General features: G+C 46.3%; 1 long non-coding RNA gene across 2 annotated transcripts; it reads left to right on the top strand.

Moving 5' to 3' along the window:
* Window positions 1-4,819: 4,819 nt before the first annotated feature.
* On the top strand, window positions 4,820-13,318 carry LOC120999278. 2 transcript variants are annotated; one of them, XR_005778520.1, is made up of 3 exons: window positions 4,820-4,929; window positions 7,601-7,735; window positions 13,051-13,318. It is a non-coding gene; the product is annotated as an uncharacterized LOC120999278 (long non-coding RNA). The 2 variants fall into 2 exon arrangements; XR_005778519.1 differs by having other exon boundaries at window positions 4,836-4,951.
* Window positions 13,319-13,962: the final 644 nt, after the last annotated feature.

The following is a 13,962-nucleotide window of genomic DNA, read 5'->3' as shown; positions in this document are numbered from 1 at the left end:
TAATGCAAATAAGTATTTTATCCCTTTACAACTGATTAATTAGTACCTGGTGGAACACGCCCCAAATTAACCAAATTACATCCAACATCTCAACCTAGCTGTGGTTGTATTGTGTGTGTGTATGCATGTATGTATATGTGTGTGTGTGTGTGTGTATATATATATATATATATATATATATATATATATATATTTAAACACACAGTGCAATAGAGATTTCGGATGTAACCAGCTGATTTCGTACAAGTGACGGACTGAACCATCACTGGGTCTGCAGTATAAGCCTGAGGGCTAGCCTCCTGCCTACAGGACTATGGAGACCCCCACTCTGACCTATTTGGGTTAGAGTGAACTATAAACCATGATTTATTGGTTGAGTTTATAGGCCACATCTTTCCTATTCCCCATTAAAGTTGCATGGTGTGAAGCCATAAACGCAATAAGGGTCAACTCTGCTCTGAGACTCCCAATGAATGTGTTAGTTTATTTGTCCCTTTGTTCTATTGTGTTCGTTATGGGATTAAGAAGTAGCCGACTCTGGGGGGCGTGGCCTGCTACCATACTGGCAAGAAGCATCTGAGCAGAGCTCCTGCTGACAAAAATCTTCCCTGCACATCCCCGGGTCCAGACTCATCTGAACCTCAGGACAAATTGATATATCGGCACCGGAGAACACGGTCATTCATCCTACACTTGACCGGGTGTCCATAGCTGCAGGGAGATGACCGGACGAGCTGAGGCCTAGTCAGGCCTAAAGAACAAGCAAGCGCCATAGATGTGAGTCACTGCCTGAAACCCTTCTAACGTTTTGGCGACTTACCAGAGTGCTGGTCTGGATAGACTCGCATGCCCTGACGCAGCGCCGTCTGCCTTCCTTCGCCCAGCTCCGGCGCGGTCGTGAGTAGGACCGAGGCGCCATCTTGGAATATCACTAACAGGCGCAACACCTGAACCTGCAGCAAACCTCCTCAACCCCGCTCAAGGGAACGGAGAACCGTGGACTGGTGTGTCCCCTCATGTAAGTCCCTTATACTCAATACGGACTTTGCATACATAAGTGGCTCTCCCTTCCACCGGGATGCAAATAAGGAAGGTCATCTTAAATTCAGTGACATGTGTCTCATCTACCTGCTGGACACTGAACAATGTCTGGATTCATAACAGCTTATTAACACAGCACCTTTTGCGAGTTTATATCAATACAAGTTTTATGGTGTGTGTATTGGAGCTTTTGTGACATACATAGCTCGAGCTATCCACCAGGTGGCGACAATCACCTTTCTAGTCAACTTACAATACCTTCTAATGTACTGTTCCCTACAACAGGGATAACTATAAAGCTTAAATAATGCTGAAATAACTACAGTACCGCCTCCTAAAGGATATGTGAGGGAAAGCATTTAAAATACGGGGGCCATTTAAATACATTCTTATGGTGAATATCGGAAGATACCCTGGTTCAAGACCAGATCCACCTAAAAAGCGCCAACTTTCACATATGCACCAATCTGGTCTTGACAAATACATGATGAAAAAATCGAATCCAAACGCTTCACACACTAAAACTGCTGCTTCTAAAATTGCCCCTTCTCAAGCAGATAACAAAAGTGATCCAGAAGACACAATGGAAGTTACATCTGAACTTCCCATTTCAAGATCCTTTATCTCACAAGCTCTTACCAAAACCGTCAATCCCATTCTTGAAGAACTTGCGGATCTAAAAAGAGAAATACAGCAAGTGGGTCATAGAGTAGAGCAGGCATACTCAATCTGCGGCCCTCCAGCTGTTAGAAAACTACAACTCCCGTCATTCCCGGACAGCCTACAGCTATAAGCCTACAGAAGGGCAGGGTGGGAGTTGTAGTTTTACAACAGCTGTAGGGCCACAGGTTGAGCATCCTTGCAGTAGAGAGTCTTGAAGCCATTCAATCAACATTGGTGAGCCATACAAAAACAAATTCTGACGTGCTCTACACCTACCAGCAACATATCAACTACCTTTACGACCATATAGCGGACCAAGAAAATAGGGGACGACGTAACAATATACACTTCAGAGGTGTCCCTGAGTCTGTAGCCAATGAGGCGGTTACCAAAGCTGTTCTAGAAATATGCTCCTCTTTGCTGGGCGAAGAACAAGAAGACCCAATAATACTCGAAAGAGCTCACCGTGCTTTAAGACCTAAACCAAAACCAACTGACCCACCCAGGGACATTATCTGCAGGTTCCTGAAATACTCTCAGAAAGAGTGATGAAAAAGCTAGAGAATGTGACAGTCTGGAATATCAAGGTGCGAAAATAATGCTGTTTCATGATCTGGCCCCCGCCACACTACAAAAAAGACGCTTGCTGAAATCCTTTACTGACCACTTAAGGCACAAACATATTGCTTTTAGATGGCTTTTTCTCTTTGGAATATTGATGCAATGGAAAGAAAAAAGGCTGGTCATTAAAACACATGGAGATCTTCAAGAAACTCTGAAAATTCTGGACATTGACAATTTAGATGTTCCTGATTGGTCAATGACATCTACATCTGCATTCCACCAGAAATCACACCTCCGACTCCATGGGAACTGGTCGGCACAAGGAAATCGTTGAAACAGAGGAAGAAGCAAGGCAAACTGACACCCCGCCGCATCATCTCAGAGGGAGACGGTTGAAGATTCTAGCTCTTCTCTTTCGACTTAATAATACAATTCTTTTGAGTACCTTGCTGTTATTTTAACTGACGGTATACACTTCTTGATGGTAGTGGCCCCTTTTGATTCATGCTAAGGTCAACAATAGAACCTCTATAGAGGTTACATTATCTGAATTTCAGATGTGGCATGGTTGAAGGGGGCTAATGCGGTCGGAAATAACAAGGTCCAATTTATCCTCGGTCTCTCCTTCTAGGAATTTATCTCTCTCCTCTTTCAGCTCAATATACCTATACTTTAATACTTACTATTTTACTCTTCTCACATACCTATTTATCCTTTTCCACCCATTATATGTTTTACCCATCTTTCCTCCACTTGCATCGGAGTGTTATATTCTGGTGTATAGACCAGATTTGATCTCTCCCGGAGGCAAAAGATCTCCCAAACATCTACCTCCTATTGAGGATACTTTCCGATATTGTTCAGTGTTTGGTTCCTATTGTTGAAGATTGCCAGTTAATGGTTATTATTATTCTTTTCCTCCTAGACGTCCTATTCCAATTTAGACTCAGAAACATCCGTACAGGTGAAATGACTCATATTTCACACCCACCACTCAGACATGGTGGTAAGAAATAGCTCTTGCATACACCAGACCTCTCCTACTCCATGGTTAATCTACAAGTAGTGACATATAATGTCAGAGGCCTAAAATCTCCGATAAAAATAAGTCAAATCTTAAGACATTTCCACAAGGAAAAAATACAAATTGTGTTTCTTCAAAAAACACACTTTAAACACCAGAAAACACCTGATCTTACGCACTCTCATTACAACTTGTGGTTTCACAGCACCTCTGATTTTGCTAACAAATTGGGCACCAGTGTGGGCATTCATAAACATACAAATTTTTCTTTGGTAGGATCTAAAATTGACTCTGGGGTTAGATATGTTTTTATTAAGGGACATATTGATTCCCAACTCTATACACTGGCTAACTTTTACGCCCCTAATTCTTCACATAAACAATGGTATGAAACAGTAATGAGAGATTACACATATTACTCAGCACCACACAATTCTTACCACAGAATTGATTATATACTCTTTCCAGCTGCCCTCTTGCAACTATGACGCATTGGCTCTATGATCCATTCGGATCATTTCCCGGTTTTCATGTCCTTCAAAGTCCCGGACAGCCGCCCCCAAGTTTTTTACTGGAGGCTGTATGAGACAGTTCTTGACAAACCAACAAACATAAATCGTATAGAGGCCAGCTTGAAAGAATACTTCTTCCTAAATAATGTTGACAACATCTCTCCACATACTTTGTGGGAATCCCACAAATCGGTTATTAGAGGGGTTTTCATATCTATAGCTTACCATTTAAACAAGGTTAGAAAGGAAAAGATGGCCTCACTATACAGTAGAATTCAAAAAATAGAATCTACACACAAACAATCCCTGTCCGCGAAACACACAGTATACAGGCCCCCACACAGTATACAGCCCCCACACAGTATACAGGCCCCCACACAGTATACAGGCCCCCCACACAGTATACAGGCCCCCACACAGTATACAGGCCCCCCACACAGTATACAGGCCCCCCACACAGTATACAGGCCCCCCACACAGTATACAGGCCCCCCACACAGTATACATGCCCCCCACACAGTATACAGGCCCCTACACAGTATACAGGCCCCCCACACAGTATACAGTCCCCCACACAGTATACAGCCCCCCCCACAGTATACAGCCCACCACACAGTATACAGTCCCCCACACAGTATACAGCCCCCCCACAGTATACAGCCCACCACACAGTATACAGTCCCACACAGTATACAGCTCCACACAGTATACAGTCCCACACAGTATACAGTCCCACACAGTATACAGCCCCCCACAGTATACAGCACCCCACTATACAGTAGTTTACAGTATATTAACATAACAGCCCCTGTCACCTTTTTCTGATGTAATCTTCACACAAAAAAGCTCCACAGTTAACTTCTGCAACACTCCACAGGACCTGTGATGACCTCAAAGCCATGTGACCAGTAATTGCTAGGTTACTGGTCACATGGTGATGATGTTATTAAGGTCCTAAATCACAACTTTAACACAGTACGATCATGATGGTAGATGCTATTTCCTAGCCAGCTAAAGGACCTCTGATGATGTCATGCCCATGTGACCAGACTCGAGTAGGCGGAGCCAGTCTGGAGTCTGCAAGAAGCACAGTTGATTTCCCGGGATTTTGAGTTGTTTGATCTGGTGAGGACAAGGGTAGAAGCAGGTGAGGTTTTCGCTTGGTGGGTGTATGGCTAAGTAATACTCTGCAGGGGGCCTATAGAATTAGTCTGGAGTCTGCAAGAAGTACAGTTGATTTCCCCCAGAGGCTTAGGAGCGGGTTGCTGTAATGCTCTGCAAGGGTGGTGGGGGTTGCTGTAATGCTCTGCAAGGGTGGTGGGGGGTTGCTGTAATGCTCTGGAAGGGGGGTGGGGGTGCTAGAATGCTCTGCAAGGGGGGTGGGGGGTGTGCTGGAATGCTCTGCAAGGGGGGTGGGGGGTGTTCTGGAATGCTCTGCAAGGGGGGTGGGGGGTGTGCTGGAATGCTCTGCAAGGGGGTGGGGGGTGTGCTGGAATGCTCTGCAAGGGGGGTGGGGGGTTGCTGGAATGCTCTGCAAGGGGGGTGGGGGGTTGCTGGAATGCTCTGCAAGGGTGGTGGGGGGTTGCTGGAATGCTCTGCAAGGGTGGTGGGGGGTTGCTGGAATGCTCTGCAAGGGTGGTGGGGGGTTGCTGGAATGCTCTGCAAGGGGGGTGGGGGGTTGCTGGAATGCTCTGCAAGGGGGGTGGGGGGTTGCTGGAATGCTCTGCAAGGGGGGTGGGGGGGTGCTGGAATGCTCTGCGTGGGGGGGTTGCTGGAATACTCTGCAAGGGGGGTAGGCGGGGGGTTGCTGGAATGCTCTGCAAGGGGGGTAGGCGGGGGGGTGCTGGAATGCTCTGCAAGGGGGGTGGGAGGGGTGCTGGAATGCTCTGCAAGGGGGGTGGGGGGGGTGCTGGAATGCTCTGCGTGGGGGGGCTGCTGGAATGCTCTGCAAGGGGGGTGGGGGGTAGTAGCAGGTGAGGTTTTCGCTTGGTGGGTGTATGGCTAAGGCTACTTTCACACTTGCGTTAGGAGCGGATCCGTCTGCTGTCTGCACAGACGGATCCGCTCCTATAATGCAAACGCTTGTATCCGTTCAGAACGGATCCGTCTGCATAACTGTTTATTTCAGATCTGATTTTTCACTTCGGAAAACTCAGATCCAACAGTATTTTCTAAACACAGAGGCGTTCCCATGGTGATGGGGACGCTTCAAGTTAGAATATACTGAGAACTGTGTACATGACTGCCCCCTGCTGCCTGGCAGATGCTGCCAGGCAGCAGGGGGCAGCCCCCCCCCCCCCCCTCCTGTATTTAACTTATTGGTGGCCAGTGCGGGCCCCCCCCTCCCTCCCCAGTATTAATTGTAACCAGTGCGGCCCCCCTCCCTCTATATTCATTGGTGGCCAGTGCGGATTCCAAGTATTGTGACCAGTGCTGCCTCCCCTCTCCCCCCCCCCCTAATTAAAATCACCCCCCCATCATTGGTGGCAGCGGAGAGTACCGATCGGAGTCCCAGTTTAATAGCTATTGCAGTCTTGGCTGCCATGGTTACTTAGCAATAAATGGAAGCATTATACTTACCTGAAGAGCTGCGATGTGTGTCCGGCTGGGAGCTCCTCCTACTGGTAAGTGAAAGGTCTGTGCGGCGCATTGCCCATAGAAAAAATCTTAATATATAAAAATAGACTTTTATGAAATCATTACATAAAATGTAAATACTGTTTTAGCCTATATTACAGTCGACATCATTGACTCTTATGGACTAAAGCCATACCTAGTCCATACAGTTACTAATGTGCTCACCACACAGGTCATGTGACCCTGCGTATCCAGGTAAAAGTAGTGAACTTCCACCGTATTACCACCTCCGACATCTTCTTATCGTGTCTGTGTAAAAGCCGCCCGCGTGTGGTTCTGTCTCCTCTTTCTTTTGTTAATAAAGTTAGGCTACTTTCACACTAGCGTTCGGAGCGGATCCGTCTGATGTTTTATCAGACGGATCCGCTCCTATAATGCAGACGTTTGCATCCGTTCAGAACGGATGCGTCTGCATTAAAACTTGAGCGGATCCGTTCAGACTTTACATTGTAAGTCAATGGGGAACGGATCCGCTTGAAGATTGAGCCATATGGTGTCATCTTCAAGCGGATCCGTTCCCATTGACTTACATTGTAAGTCTGGACGGATCCGCTCGCCTCCGCACGGCCAGGCGGACACCCGAACTCTGCAAGCAGCGTTCAGGTGTCCGCTCACTGAGCGGAGCGGAGGCTGAGCGATGGCAGGCGGATGCATTCTCAATGGATCCGCCTCCATTGAGAATGCATTGCGGCCGGGCGGCTGCGTTCAGGACCGCTCGTGAGCTCCTTCAAACGGAGCTCACGAGCGGACACCCGAACGCTAGTGTGAAACTAGCCTTAACTGTATTACACAAACACTTAAACACAAAGATGCGATTTATTCCACCATTATTCCTATTCAGTTACCCACAGATGTCATATAATGTTGTTCCTAACTGAAGGCCAGAAGGTCACATGACTGTATATCTGTGTAGTCTATTAAGTTAGCTTATGGATGCCTTATACAGGACTCCTCTGTGGTCTACTGTGCAGAGAGGGACTAATGCACTGTTAGAGAAAGGCTATATTTTAAAAGCATGTATTTTATGGAAGTTTGATTTTAAAATATAGAAATGTTTAATAAACTGATAGCCACTTGAACTATTTAAATGAACATTTTGATAGAAATGTGACATGGATAAGAGCAAGACATTCATTTTTGAGGCTAATTTTTTTTGCAGGTGCATGGTCTGGTCATATCAGAGGCAGACAACAATAGGGGTTGACGCGCGTTACCAGAAAGATACCTGGTGGTGATGTTTCCTGAGAACATCGAGCCTTAGGGAAAACGCTAAAGAATGGATATTGTATGAAAGGTAATTTTCCCATATCATCACCATGACGGCCACAAGGAGATTGACCCATGACCTCTGTGGGGGCAGGAAACAGAGAAGAGGTTAAATTGCCCCCTCCCACCACCACACCTCAGTGTTCCTGTCCCCACTGTGGCCAGGGTCAGAGAAGAGTCTCCCTGCGGTCGGCAGGGAGATGAAGATAGGAAATCGCCTCCTTTTTAATTTTCTTCTTTTCCAGGAGGGTCAGAGGACGGTCTCGTGGTTACCTGAAGCTCATCAGAGCTCCCCCAGTCCGCCGGCGGCCGCGTGCTTATGCTTGGCTGGGGGATATCGGGAGGACTCGCTCCGGCTGGTCTGGAGCCTGCTCCCGAGCCGCAATCTTCCTCCTCCTCCTCCCCTGTGGGTCGGGCTGGTAGCGGCCGGCGTGTGCGCACGCCGACGTCGGTGACGTCACTTCCGGGTTCGGTCAGGTGACGCAACCCGGAAGTAAAGCGCAGGAGGACAGAGCAGTTTGAATAAAAGGCGGGACCGCCATAGGAACGCTGATCTGAGGTCTGTGAGTACTGCAATTGCACTTTGCTTCAGAATATGTCAGGTCCTGAGGTACAAACTGTTATGGAGCCTGATGCTCCCTCTCTGCCTCCTGTAAGTATCCCTCTGGGGGTCCGCTTTTTTATGGCACTGTATTTTTACTAGGCCTATTTCTGATGCCTCTATTCCATATCTATTTCAGGCTAAAGAGGCGCAAAAAAAGTTTAAAAAACATCCTCGCTGCATCTCTTGTGCTAAAAGACTGCCTGACGAATATGGAAAGAAGCTTTGTAAAGCGTGTATTTCTGATGTGATCCAGCAGGAACAATCGTCCCTTATGGAGAATATCAGATCTGTGGTTCAGGAAGAAATCAGGGCCGCTAGAGTTGCTCCGTCTGATCCCCAGGACGAGCCCTCTCGCAAGCGTCCGCGTTCTAGGATCATTACCTCTGGATCCGAGGATGCTGACGATAAAGCTTCTACTTCCATGCAGTGGGAGGATGATCTCTCTCTCTCTGATGGAGAAATATACGAAAATAATAGGAAATTTTATTTTTCCTCAGAAGAGATGAGTGACTTATTAAAGGCAGTCAGAGCGACAATGGGGATTGAAGAAACCCCTAGGTCCTTATCCATTCAGGACGAAATGTTCGGGGGACTCAAGGTGAAAAAATCCAAGGTCTTCCCCATAAACGAACACATTAGACAAATGATTCTGGAGTAATGGTGTGAACCAGAAAAACGATTGAGGATTTCCAAAGAATTTAAAAATCGACTATTGTTCGACCCCTCTCAGTCTAAGTTGTTCGACGAGACCCCTAAAGTAGACGTGCAGGTGGCGAAAGTTAAAAAAACTGCCCTGCCGTTTGAGGATGCCGCCCAATTGAAAGATGCTATGGAGCGGAAGGCAGATGCCCTTTTAAGGAAAGCTTGGGAGGCCTCCATCTTTAACATCAAGACCAACATCGCAGCAATGTCTGTCGCCAGGTCTATGTACTTATGGTTAGGAGAGCTTGAGAACCACCTAAGCAGTAAGACCTCCAGGGAAGAAATCTTGCAGTCCATCCCGCTACTTAAATCAGCTACGGGGTTCCTGGCAGATGCATCGGCTGAATCTATTAGATTCTGTGCTAAGGAGGCAGGGCTTTCCAATGCGGCTTGTCGGGCTTTGTGGATGAAATCTTGGTCGGGCGATATTAACTTTTGTTTAGAAATTCTATCTATCCCCTTTTCAGGAGAATATGTATTCGGGCCGGTCCTAGACGAGATTCTTGAGAAAGCGGCCGACAAGAAAAAGGTATTCCCTGAGGAAAGGTCCTTTAGAAAGAACCAGTCCTTTCGGTCTTACGGTGGACAAAACAAGACTGTTAGAGGGAAAGGCAAGTCAGGCCGCTGGTCTTATCCCAAAGGGGGTAGAGGAAGAGGCTTCCTTCTCAAGCCCCAATCCAAATTCGAGGACAAACAATGACGCCATTGTAGGGGGGAGACTGAAGGATTTCCTGGGTCCATGGTCCCTAACATCAAGAAATCCTTGGGCCCTGGATATCATTCGGCAAGGTTACAGGATCGAGTTCACCTCTCTCCCCCCTCCAAGATTCGTCGTCACAAAGATGCCTACCAGATTCTCCAACCTAAATATTTTCCAAGGAGTCCAGGACTTGGTGAAGGGTGCAGTAATCCCAGTTCCCGCGTCTCAAAGAGGTCGAGGGTACTATTCAACCCTATTTTTAGTAAGGAAAAAGGAAGGAGACTTCCGGACCATCATAAACTTGAAACAACTGAACAAGTTTATTTTTTACAGGAAGTTCAAGATGGAGTCTCTCAGATCCATAGTACCGTTGATAAAGCTAGGGGCATTTATGTGCTCGGTCGACCTGAAGGACGCCTATCTGCACGTCCCCATTCACCCAGATCACCAGAGGTTTCTAAGATTTGCTATCCTAGACCCTTCCAATCGGATTCGTCATTTCCAATTCATAGCACTACCCTTCAGGATTTCAGCCGCTCCAAGGCTTTTCACCAAACTAGTGATAGAAATGATAGCCCCACTCAGATAGGAGGGGTTAAATATAGTGCCATATCTGGACGACTTTCTAATTATAGCAGACTCAAAAGAACTCCTGCTGTCGGACTTGGAAATATTTCTGTCCCGCCTGTCTCAACTAGGATGGATAGTGAACGAATTCAAGTCAATGTTGGTTCCATCCGAGAAGGTGAGGTTCCTGGGAGTTACTCTAGACTCCGTAACTCAGTCAACCTTCCTTCCACAGAGCAAGATCCAGTCCCTGATAAACAAGGTGAGGCACTTCCAACGCCGGAAAGGATGCTCAGTGAGGGAACCAATGAGCCTACTCACCTCCTGTATACCTTCTGTCGAGTGGGCACAGGCTCACTTTCGAGTGATACAGAACTGGCTATTGTCCCACTGGAACAAGAAGAAGGGCTCTCTGGACTCCAAGCTCCCAATTCCAGGATCAGTAAAGAGATCTCTCTCATGGTGGATGAAGGAGAAGAATCTTTCCCAGGGAGTCCCATGGATCAAATCGCCTTCAATTACCATCTTCACGGATGCCAGCCAATCCGGTTGGGGAGCGAAAATCGACAGAGCCTATTTCCAAGGAACGTGGAAGCATCTGATATCTGCCCAATCTTCAAATTTCAGGGAGCTGTATGCGGTAAGAGAAGCCCTACTCTCCGCCAGACAGTTGATAAGAAATCAGCATGTGAAAGTCCTATCGGACAACGTGACCGTGTCTCCTACTTGAAACATCAGGGAGGTACTCGATCAAGGAGACTCCAGAGTATCTCAGAGGAAATCTTCTCCTTTGCAGAGAAAGAACTAAAATCCATCTCGGCAATGCACCTGAAGGGATCCCAGAATCTAGAAGCGGACTTTTTGAGCAGACAAGTGGTAGATCATACAGAGTGGGCACTGAATCCAGAGGTCTTCAATATGCTAACCCAAAGATGAAGGCTTCCTACAATAGACCTGTTCGCATCAAGGAGAAATACGAAAGTACAAACATTCTGCTCCCTAAATGCTGGAGATCATCCCTGGAGAATAGATGCCTTCTCCCTAAAATGGTGCTGAGATCTAGGGTACGCATTCCCTCCATTGCCTCTCATCCCGAGGGTCATTCAGAAAATTCAGGAGGGGAGAACCACAGTAATATTGATCGCTCCGTTCTGGCCGAAGAGAAGTTGGTTCGCTCCTCTCTTGAAACGAACAATAGACGAACCAGTGAGACTCCCGCTCAGAGGGGACATCCTATACCAGGGTCCTTTGCTACATCCTCATCCGGAGTTCCTGAAGCTCACGGCTTGGATCCTGAGGTCTCCCTCTTAAAGTCTCAGGGCCTGTCAGACAAGGTTATAGCCACCCTGAGATGTTCTAGGAAAAAAGTAACTTCCGCGATATACCTGAAGATCTGGAAGATGTTCTGTTCATGGTCGGGTGAAGAGAATCCAAATTTTGTAGGGCCTAATATGCAGAAAATTCTGGAATTTCTACAAAAAGGTCTGGACATGGGCCTCTCTCCATCCACCTTAAAAGTTCAAATTTCGGCATTAAGCGCCTTCTTTGACGCCGACCTGGCAGACCATAGATGGGTCAAACGATTCATAAGAGCTGCCCGTAGACTTAGACCCATGCTAAGATCCCGCAGCCCAACCTGGGACTTAAATTTAGTTCTCAACAACCTTATGTGTTCCCCATTTGAGCCATTGGAGAATTGTTCAATTAAATTGCTTTCATTCAAAACTGCTTTTCTTATAGCAATTACCTCTGCCAAGAGACTAGGAGAGATTCAAGCTCTCTCTATTAGGGAACCATACCTTACCATCACTGAGGATAAGATTGTGCTTAAACTAGACCCAGGTTTCCTGCCAAAGGTAGCCTCAGACCGCAACAGAGGCCAAGAGATCCTCCTTCCATCCTTTTTCAACAATCCCAAGGATCAGGAGGAAGAGAAATTTCATTTCCTTGATGTTAGGTGTACAGTCCTTAGATACTTAGAAGCCACTAGGGACTTCAGGAAGTCTGACAGCCTGCTTGTCCAATTTGCTGGAAAAAATATGGGATCCAGGGTCTCAAAATCCTCCATTGCAAGATGGATTAAAGACACTATTACCCTATGTTATAAGAATCAGAATGTGGATCCTCCTTCCAATATTAGAGCTCACTCTCTACCAGAGCTGTCTCCACTACTTTTGCTAAAAGAGCAGGGGCCTCCCTGGATGATATATGCAGGGCCGCCTCCTGGTCTAGTATTCACACATTTTGTGAAACATTACCGTTTGGATTTATCTGGAACCTCTGGCCTCTCCTTTGGTCGGAAGGTTCTCCAAGCGGTTGCCCCCACCCATAAAAAATAATTTTATAACTCTCCTTGTGGCCGTCATGGTGATGATATGGGAAAACCGGAATTAGACTTACCGGTAATTCAGTTTCCATGAAATCACCATGACGGCCCATATATTCCCTCCCTTTCTTTTTGTTTGAAGTTCTTTTCACCGGTATTTTCTGGTATGATGTAATACTGGGAAATACTAAGACACTTCTGGCACTTGATATCTTTGGAACACTGAGGTGTGGTGGTGGGAGGGGGAAATTTAACCTCTTCTCTGTTTCCTGCCCCAACAGAGGTCATGGGTCAATCTCCTTGTGGCCGTCATGGTGATTTCATGGAAACTGAATTACCGTTAAGTCTAATTTCGTTTTTTTTTTTATATTTGCCTAGTAAATTTTTTGTGGTCTTTCTTTCTGGTTTATATATTCACTTTTTTTCCCCCTTTTTTTTAAACAGGTTTCAGTTGGCTTCTTACATTTGCTTTCTTGAAGATTGAATGGATCATGTCACCTCGTTCACAACATATGCTTATATTCTGTAATTTTTTTTTTACCATTGTTATGCACTTGTCATCTTAATTTTTATTTCGTTATGCACTTGTATTGAGCATCTCTTTAACCCCTTAACGACATGTGACGTAAATTTGCGTCAACATGACAGTAAGAAGATATGGAGCTGTTGCAGATTATGTGTAAGTAACCATAGGAAGAAAACAAAATGATGTTCGGCTCCAAAAAACAAGCAAACTTTTATTTCATTCGGTTTAAAAATCCAGACAAATACAAGGCAAACGGTCAACGCTATATCATTATTATTTATTATTAAAGCGCCATTCATTCCATAGCGCTGTACATATGATAAGCGGTGCACATACATAATACAGACAATTGCACTAATCATAAATAAGATGAGTTACAGACTGGTACAGAAGGAGAGAGGGCCCTGCCCGTGGGGCTTAAAATCTACATGGTATGGGAGATGGACACAGCAGGTGCGGGTGAAGTTGGTCATGGCGGTATAGAGGCAGCAGGGTCACTGGTTGTAGGCTTGTCTGAAGAGGTGGGTTTTCAGGTTTCTTTTGAAGGATTCCACTGTAGGTGAGAGTCTGATATGTTGGGGCAGCGAGTTTCAGAGTATGGGGGATGGACGGGAGAAATCCTGAAGTCGATTGTGGGAAGAGGAGAGAAGGAGGTCTCGTGAGGATCGGAGAGTGCTTGTAAGGGTGTATTGGGAAAGTAGCTCAGCGATGTAGGGAGGGGACAGGTTATGGACGGCCTTGTATGTATTTGTTAGTACTTTGAAGTGAATTCGCTGGGCAATGGGGAGCCAGTGAAGGGATTGGCAGAGGAGTAATAGGGTGAGAGGTGG

This window comes from Bufo bufo, chromosome 1, assembly GCF_905171765.1.
Source record: "Bufo bufo chromosome 1, aBufBuf1.1, whole genome shotgun sequence".
In the NCBI taxonomy this organism is placed as follows: domain Eukaryota; kingdom Metazoa; phylum Chordata; class Amphibia; order Anura; family Bufonidae; genus Bufo; species Bufo bufo.
The sequence above is the reverse complement of the archived record's forward strand: the minus strand, read 5'-3'. Positions and strand labels throughout refer to the sequence as shown.